This window comes from Hibiscus syriacus, unplaced genomic scaffold, assembly GCF_006381635.1.
Source record: "Hibiscus syriacus cultivar Baekdansim isolate YM2019G1 unplaced genomic scaffold, ASM638163v2 tig00110505_pilon, whole genome shotgun sequence".
Lineage (NCBI taxonomy): Eukaryota > Viridiplantae > Streptophyta > Magnoliopsida > Malvales > Malvaceae > Hibiscus > Hibiscus syriacus.
In genome coordinates this window covers 3711523-3721824 of record NW_024062765.1, presented here as the reverse complement: position 1 = coordinate 3721824, position 10302 = coordinate 3711523, and the positions used below count along the sequence as shown (strand labels likewise).

General features: G+C 34.3%; 1 pseudogene; it reads right to left on the bottom strand.

Annotated features, from left to right (window-relative positions):
- Positions 1 to 3620: 3620 nt before the first annotated feature.
- Positions 3621 to 10083, bottom strand: LOC120130050 (annotated as a pseudogene).
- Positions 10084 to 10302: the final 219 nt, after the last annotated feature.

The window sequence follows — 10302 nt, the reverse complement described above, 5'->3', positions numbered from 1 at the left end:
AGTGCTTCCGTATAAGGTACGGTGCCCACATTTTGAACTTGATAGTTCAAAAAGGTTTGAAGGTAATTGATTCTTCTATTATTAAATTGCGTGAAATTGTTAAGTTTATTGATTATTTTAACTCCCGCCTTTGTGCCTTTGAATTAAGATTATGATTCTTCTTTCCGTTGTAAGTTGTTATTGGATGTTTCTACTCAATATAATTATACTTACTCAATGATTCTTAGGGAACTTGAGGCTAGAGTAGCCATAAACTTGTTTGTTAATAGGGAAAATGAGTTGAAAATCATTATTGATCATGAGTGGGAAACTGTTCAAACAATCTGTGATTTTTTTAGCCGTTTTATGAAATTTCTACTATGTTCTCTGGATCTAGGTATCCCACTTCTAACTTGTACTTGGCTAACATTGTTGCAATTGAAAAATTGTTGTGTGATGCTCATAATGATCCTTGTGAAGGTATTTCTGCAATGGCAGAACCCATGCTTGAACTATATGAGAAATATTGGTCTTATCACTTAATGATTTTGTCTTTTGTTGTTTTACTTGATCCTCGATATAAATTACAACTTTTGAAGGAGTTGTAAATGTTCTTTATGTCGAGGACGGGGTTCAACGGAGGGTAAGTCTCATTTATAATGATTTTCTTGAGTTATATGTATTTTATTCAAAAAAAATACACCTTGTGGTTCTTCTTCTTCTTCTGTCCAAAGTAGCACATCTTTAGACAAAAGTGGGTCAAATTCTAATCGACCTCGATCATTTAAAAAATTAGATCTATTTCAGGTTAGTTTTTAGAATTTCATATTCAATTTTATTTATTTTAATTTATTTTTTATGTTTTCATAATTTAATTATTTTGTTTTCTTTGTTTTTTCAAAAAATTTGATGCCAATTTAGTTGCTTCAAGGAGTGGACGATCAGATGTTGACTCTTACATCAGTTTGCCCCTTGTCCCTTGTACTAGAGAATCAGACTTTGATATTTTGGAGTATTGGAAAAATCAAAGTATTTCTTATCCGATACTTTCTAGCATGGCGAGAGATATATTGGTCATTTCAATTACTTCAGTTGCATCTGAATCATCCTTTAGTATGGGGAGACGAATTTTGAACAAGTTGAGAGCTAAACTCTTACCTAAAAATAATGAGATTTTTGTAACAACCTGTAATTGGTTGAATGGTTTTGAGCCGGAGGAAAGAGATAAAGATTATCTTGTTGTAGTTAATGATTTTGCTCTGTAAAGGTAAATAATTTTTTTATTTTATTTTTATTTGAATTTCAATAACATTTTGAATTGCTTATTAATGATTTTATTTTTAATTTTGTATAGTGTTTTACAGTAAGTCAAAACATTGGATTTGGTTTATAAATGATTATGTCTTATTTCTTCCTTTTAAAGGTAATTTATTTTTTCTATATCTATTATGCTTATTAAATTAATTTTTCAAATTGTTTACTAATGCTTCTGTTTTTTTGTGTGTCTTACAAGTTACTACAAGTATCATGCTAAATGCTTCTTGCATGATTATGTCATGATTATGTTTGATATTGTTTGATTTAGAAATTTTTGTTGAATGCTTGATTATGTAAGGGTTTGGTAAAGTCAGAAATATTTGGCACTGTTGGCCATCATATTCCCTTTGGTTTTATCACTGACTAGATGCTTGTTGAATGCAGAAATGTTGAATGTTGAATTGATACAACGCTTCTTGTTGTTGCCTTGTAAATTATTGTTGGTCTAACTTGAATAAATAGTTGTAACTTGTAAAAAAATTTAAATAATTGCTCATGTTAAATTATATTGGTGGCATTTCGGCTTTTAAAGCTAAAAAATTTCTCGTAATTTAATAATGTTAGCAACATTTAGATCTTTTGAGATAAAGCTCGATGAAGAAATTTCTGGTTGCAAAGTAAGACTTTTAGGCTTATCAAATTCTTGTTATAAGATATGAGAGCTTAAATTTTAACACATTTATTTTTTATCATTCTATTGTAATTTTATTGTATTGAATTGTTATAAGTTTTATGTTATTCAAATTTTCAATATCATGTTATTCAATTTTTTAATATCAAGGAAATTCATCTTTTATATTATCCTTTATATATATGTTCAAAATTTAAGATAAATTATCTTTACATTATTAATTAATTATTACATAAAACATAAATTAAGCTAATAAATATTCAAATTAATTAGTTAATTAATCATGTTCAATAAATAAATTGTTTTAACTTTTAATGATTATAATTAATTTAATTATTTTTATTCAATTCCAATAAATTATTTTAACTTGTAATGATTATAATTAATTTAATTAATCATGTTCAATAAGTAAATTCTTAATAAAATTAATTTAATGATTATAATTAAGATTTATAATATAAGAATCATAATTAATATAGTAAGTAAATTTATTAATTTAATTGTCATAATTAATAATTTATTATAATATTTAAAAATTATCATATTAATTAACATGATTTATTATAAACTCAAAATCTCACAACTTATCAAAATCTTATAATTTCATCAATGGTAATTTATAAGTCAGGTAAATATCAATTAAGGTAAATATCAAATAGGTCGGGTAATACCAGTTATTTATCAGGTTAATCTCGGGTTCGGGTTCACATTAGTCAAATGTAGGTCAGGTTCGTTTATCATATTCTCTTTTCAGTTCGAGTTCAGGTCATTCTCAGATCGGATGCATGTCGGGTTCAAATCCACAAATTCTAGGTCCAACTCGGGTTCAGGTCAACACAGGTTCCGACTCGAGTCGGTTTCGGATCACCACTGCTCAAGTTACAAATAGTTTTGACTCGAGTTGATTTCATATAGTTTTAGGGTTAGCTTTTTTCATCCATGCTCTGCGGACTGCATAACCATAAATTGCGACAAGAGTCCAGCAAACCACATGCAACTTTGAAAGTTCTCTTTTCAAAGTACATAGATAACTTGAGTGCGGCAGTCACGCCCTTGGTCAAGAACACTACTTTCACACCGTTCATTTTGGTTTTCAGATATCATTTCAGTTATGGGTTATATCTATAACTATATCACGTTAATAATACAACATGGTTCACCTTATCTACGTTTCAGATACCCTTAAGATTACAAATAAAGCCCATGTAAAGTAGCTAAGCATATGGAATCATCACCCTTCTCATTCTACAATCCTGATCAACAATATATAGAACGGACTGTTTGTTATATTGAACCACTAAAAAACATCCACAGAGTACCCACTCCCTCTTTTGATTCAGATGGCCATGAACAAATCCTAGCTTAAGTTATTTCTCATGAAAATCGAGAGGAGCAGAACCAAGAGAAGCCATGTAGCTTAAATTAAACCACACCAGTCATCCAAGAAGCTTAAATGAACGGAAATGCCGAGCATAACACGTAAATGTTAAGGAAACTTTAATTTGTATATATTAGATCATTTGGATCTTTAGATAATATAGGGTGGTTAGTTAATTGAAAAACGAGGTAATAGATGTCTGCATTTTCATATCTAAGAAACCAGCATAAAGAAACACACCAATGGCCTGATGATAAACTATATAATTATCATTGATAATTTCAATTAAACAATGAGCACATACAAAACAAATATGGATCAATCATCCCAGAAGCCTGAGTTTACAAATGGAGTCTGGATAATAAATTACCCCAACACAGTACAAGAGATTAGCCGCACAACTTTCAGAAGAAATAATAACAATTTTTACTTCTAAGAATCAGGAGCTAGACTTATCCTTCTGAGAGTTATCCTGAAATCTTTGACGTAGGTCCTGCTGTAGCATCTGTGTATTCCTGAACATGTAAGAAAATATTATGAGTTTCTGTTCAATAACCAATATGGAAAATTAGGCAGTTAAGAGGATAATGCTGTTTAAGCCATTCTATTTCTCAACATAATGGAACCACTTAAAACTTCTCACTGCATTTGCAAAGACAATATCTCCGAGCCAGACAACTCACCTTCGCAAGACCTTTACCACACAACTCAATCAGAAGTTCTTCGGCATTCCTCCCATTACCATATACTTGAACTGCATTTTCGGCAACGGCATGGAAGACGTTACCTGGTTGATTAGATTGCACAATCCTCTGAGCCATGTTTTCAATATCCTGGAAGAAACAGAGATAGAACAGTCCTCCATGTCAGTGTATACACACACACACACACAAACCACATGAAAAATCTAAATTATATGTAAATAATAATTAAAAAAAACTGAAAATCTTGATCACAAGATTTGACCTTCCCTCATCACAATATACCTGCAATTTAGGTTCTACAGCAGGGAATGGCGGACGTACAGATGGCCCATGACCAAGCGCCTGAGTAACAATAGGCATCATTTGTTGGAACATTCGTGACAGATCAATACCACCTTGACCTCCTCCAAAACCTGAAAACATGTTTCCAATATCCTGGCTATCAACCTGCTGAGCCAGTTGACTTACAGTGTTCATGATTTGTGGACTTTGAGTGAGTTGCTGCAACATGTTCCTAAAATCATCTGGTGAACCAACACCAGTTTGCTCTGAACCCCAGCCAATAAGCCATTTAATGCAGGACTTTGAAGAACTTCAGAGACAGCATTAACAGCCCCTGATTGATCAACGGAACCCTGCAATCTTGACAATCTACTACTTTGAACACCTGGATTGCCTGAAGAAGGATCTAACCTATTTATAGAAGAGCTCCGAGATGCAAGTGACTGCAAAATCTTTTGACCAGTAGTTCTAGCACTCAGGTTTTGATCAAGATAAGAACTAGAGGCCCCACTATCACCGGCAGTGGAAGATGATTTTGTCGGTTTGACTTGTCCCTGGTCAGAATGATATCATATGATCATTTTCAATAGAAGTAACATAATTAGATTAATAATAAAAGTAAAAAATTTATCATCACACCTTACGTTCCAAACCCCCCAACCCCAATCCAAGTGGTACAGGTTTGGCATTGTCCTCACTGGATTTGAGAACACTTCCTGAAGAATCTTCTGATTTAACCATAGATTCTCCACTTGAACTAGGAGAGGATCCAACTGTGCCAACTGATGCATCCTTTGAACTCTCACCACTCTTCGTGTTATTGTTGCTAACTTCAACATGCTGAGGTTGTGACTGATTATTAATAGTAACAAATTAGTGGTCAGAGACACTAAACAGATAATCCCTACTTGAGATCATTTTATTGTGAATAAAGCACACCTTTGGTTCTTCAGTTTCAAGGTTTGCTGGTAAAGCAGCAACAGTATAATCCCCAGCTCCACTAGAATCAATATTATTGGGCTGCCGACTACCTGTACCAGATGCAACATGAATTCCACAATTCTACTTTGACCTTCAAATACCAGAGATATAATATGAATAACAATGTAGTTATTAGAATCTGAAAACAATTCATTGCCATTTACCTGATGCAGCCTGGGTATCTCCCTGCATACTGACTAAGTTTCTAATTCTTGAATTGAGTTCGGTAACAACAGAGGATAGAGATGACTCGGTGGGTGTAGATTGGGCTGCAAGGGACATTGCACCAGTAGCATGTGGTTGGTCAGTAGCAGCAATAGCACCTCGCACAGGAAGAACCCGCACTGAACCATTGTTACCACGCTCCCCTTGCATCCCTTCCGCATTACTTGTTCTATTACCAACTGCTGAAACCACAGATGCCAGAGTTCTGCCTGATAATAATGACAATTACAAAATAAAAAAGTCTCTTTACTTTAGATTTAGAAAGGGAAATTATGTCCTGACTGCATACCCACCAGGATGTATGTGGATGTTTATGTGCCGTGCAGGATTTCCAACACCAACAGAACCTACTGTCAAAGGATTTGATGGAGATTGGGAACCACTAAAGAGGGATCTGGTTTGAAGGGGGAAAATCTGCAAATAAACAACCAATGCATGCATGATAAATAAGATCCTAAAGACATTTTAAACTCTTGAATTAACAAAGCAAGTTCATCCATTGTTGTTTCAGCACATCTCAAGCCAACTGGTGATGTACAGTGTCTGTACTCAAGAAAAAAAAACACCAGGTTGCATAGAACTAACAATAACATGTTAAAATTGTAAAATACAGTTTTTTACATCTAAGAACTCCCTGTTTTCTTCCGAAACAAACATGAATAGGATATATTAGCAGGATTGTGCAGTATTTTAAAAAATTGATACAACCATATATCATATTCTTCAATTTAGCTATTGGTAATAATCAACAGAAAACACATATTAGAATGAAAGAATCAGCTACATGAATAAATTGCTCAGAGTTGTTCCATTAATCAATGTATCTACACATTACCATATATAAATATAATATATTAGCAGGATTCTACAGTCATTTTACAACTTGATACAATGTAAACAAATTTTTAGCATACCTGAACCATTACAGGATTCGGCCCAGAGGGAGATATATAAACTGCAGGTCCAGGATTAACAGAAGATTCTGCCTGTGAATTTAAAGAAGCATTTAGTGACATGTTATTATTCGATGAGGACAGGGAATAAGGATGCAAGAGATTGTGGATCATACAGGAGAAGGTCCCATGCGCAACGTCAATATGGTTCGGCCAAGCTCTAAAAGAAGAGAACCTAAATGCTGCATTGTAAGACCTGCTTGCACTGATTCTGTTTGAATTTGCCCCCGCACTGTAGGATCAGAAGAATCCCTCTCTTGCTCTAAACGTCCTGCAATATGCTACAAAAGTAGCAGCATTTAAAAAGATACATAGAATCTGATGTAAATCTCTCAAACTTGAAAGGTAGAAAGAAAAAGAATGTGGAATCTATTCAGAGTAAAGAATCCTCGGTTATATAATAATCTTAAAACTGCTCTAACTTAAACTATGATGTTCAAATCATATAACAGAAAGAATTCCCATCTAGCTTCCTCAATCTACATGAGTACTTGTGCATTTCATAACGTACAAAATTTCAACCAGACAGCCAATAATTTCACATGCGGAAGAAAATTCATAGAGATTTTAGCACAAAACTGAGGAACAGTTTTCAAATTATAGAAGGAAACTAGTATTCAACATATTATATCAACCTTCACATCAATTTGGTTAAACATTTAATAACAAGAAAAAGCCTCAAAATTTCCAAAAGACAGTAAATACAGGAAACATGCTAATGCATGGCACTTACAGACAATGCACCAATAGCATGACTGCTAAGAAGCCGTACTGCATGTCGAATTACAATGCTCAATGCTTCAGGTGTTGGCAGATCTCGTGCATCAGATGGTAATGCAACCTTTGGCTGGTCCCTTATGTTAGTTGTAGATGTATGTGGCTGATAGCCTGCATAATGCAGTAGCAATTAGTCGTTGCAACTATTTCCAAACAAATGCTTAATAATTTAAGAATTATCACCATTTGGGGAATGTGCCTCCATTCGGTTCATAAACTTGGAGAGAGTATTTAAAGAATTGAAAATAGGCTGGAGAAAAAGAAAAGGATGGAATTAGACAACAATCAAATTAGAATATGCTAAAAGATGAATAAGTTCAATTGCACAACTGTATTAAGTGAAGGAATCGAAACTTGTGCTACACTCAAAGGAATTGGCATAACTTGATGAGCAACTTGAAAAAATTGACTGGGAAATGATTGTGCAGACTGTGCCTGATTCCTGCTTGGTTCTCACCAGCAGCACGTCCTCCATTTGTTTCATTTCCTTGAGGAACCTGAAAGATAGTATTATTTTGATTATTCAATTACTTCGAGCCTTCTATATTACTACAACCTTGAGAAGCCAAAAGCATTATCAATGATTACTCTAGTTTTTCCATTTTGGCTACATTTGAATCATTGGCATGTTCGGCATTATGCATAAGAAAATGTGAGAAATAATAATTTAAAGCTGAAGCATTTTCCAACACAAAGCTTAGAGGGAAATACAATCACGTGTTGTAACAAATGATGAAGATGATTAACCAGGGCTTTTTGATACCATCAAAAGCCAGATTTAACTTGTTAATTTTAAGCAAAGAGAAGTTTGTAACCGAGCATTACTCACAGTGGTTGAAGACTGTGTAATGGTACCATTTGTAGTAGACTGACCTCCAACTCCAAAAGAATTTAGAACAGCCCCAATTACCTAAAAGTCAAGCAACAAATAATGAACTAATAATCAGCATCCCTTCACCAACATTGTTAAAGGTGAATCGATACGCTTCAAAAATTGAGAGAGCGCACTGACCCGGCTAAGGTCTGGAACACCGCCATCACCTTGATCTCCAACATTAAAGGTCCCAAGAACCACACTGTGTGAAATCTGCCCAATTCGGTTACGAGGGACACCTGAAGCAGCACCATTTCCTGTCATTCATAGTTCAACTCACTCTTGATAGCTACAGCTTTTAATAAAACACACCGAATTTAATTTCACAGACCAGAAAGCACCACTGTATATATTGATACCTCTATTACTGTTATTTCCATCTGCCTCTCCTGAACTTGCATCAGATGAAGGTGGTGATTGGGCAGGCTGCCTTTCAACTAAGTGCAATGTATGCCCATTCTCAACTTCTAAAATGCTAGTGAAGGATATATGGTATAAGGAAATGAAACTTATAACAAGATATCAAACTTAAGTAGATAAGACAACATCTTGATTCCCTTTTTTTTATAGTTACAATAACTAATTTCCAAATCTGGTTACCTATGACACATAGCATGAAGTTACTACAAATTAATATAGTAAATAAGAAGCAGTTACCACCACTAGCAATCTACTTACTTTTCCAGGAACAAAACTAATACAAACTTGCATGCACAGAGGTCATGCTTTAAATTATATAATTGTGATAATTGTGCAAATGAACGTGCCATGTAAGAAACCAATAATTAGTCCTGCATCAAACTGCAGCACAGTAAAACTTCGTGCATAACATATCTAGTTTGAGGAAATGATGTTTCTAGCAACATATATGACAGGATACGATATTCAGCAAGGAGATTATCATCCTTTAAGACCTTTCCCCTGAAAATCAGCCGTTGCTGACCAACTGAAACACCAAGTTCCTTAGCTATTCTCTCCTTGAACAATGAAACTGGTGTCTGAATCCATCCAAGTAAGAGGTATCAACTAAAGCTTGATGACGCAAAATTTTCATAAAAATTAAAGATGCACTAGATGGCAATCAAAAGCTAGCGCTTACATTTTTGTCAACAGGAAACTAAAAATCCGTGAATCAAGAGTCTTGATTCTTAGCTCTACAAGTGAATCAGAAGATTCCCCAGAAGTGCTGCCCATACTCGAACCTTCATTACAGTGCTGATCTGCCATGGAAACTCAACAGCTACAAGTGCCTATAACAGCAAAAGAAAAGTGATAATATTATTTCCATTCAAAATTTTCCACTAGTTCAAATTCCCAAAGTAAAATATCATCGGCTAAAAAGTAGTTAGCTCCTAAAGCAAATGAAATCATGACAAATATAAAGAAAAACTACAGAAAATGCAAAATGGTAATAAACAAGATGTTATGGCAAATGCAACAAATCGGAAACGACGATAACATCAATCATTCAAAACAACCACATAGCAATCGTCGGGTCGGAGAACCTAGAGGAAATAAAAAATGGTCAAAAACATTTCAGGGAAACTTCATCAAATTAAAACCCAATAAAACGGTAGATTCACATCGAAGACAACAGAAGAAAAAAATAATACTAATAACAACGGAACCAAAGGCACGAACCTAAACAGTATGCAGAAGTCTAAGCGGAATAATTAAAATCCGGAGGTACCTGAGAATTCAGATGTGATCGAGAATAAGGCAATCGAATGTGTACGGAAATGGAGGGGTTACTTTTAGGGTTCACCAAATCGCGACGTTTTCGAGCAAGCTGAGTTCAGCTATGACGATGCCTATGTGGATAATTTGTGAGGGATATTTGATTCGAGAAGAATCTAGACCAAGCAGCGCCCGAAAGCGGATGTAAATTTCCAGTAACGTCGTTGATTAGTAATGAGTCTCATAACTCATGAGTCACCTCGTGTATCGTCGCGTCTCTTCTCCTCTCTGTCAGCTTTTTGCGTCCTCCAGTTTCCACTCCGCTCTCTTGGGCTCAATGGAATCTATCAAGTTGCATTTCAATCCGCAGATAAAACTAGGCTCAATTAGAAAAATTAATTTTTTAAAATTTTAAATTATTCAAATTGAATTATTAAATGGTTGGTTTAAATTATTCAAATTTTAAATTATTCAAATTGAATTATTAGATTTAAAGTATTGATTCGATTTTCGAGTTTAATTTA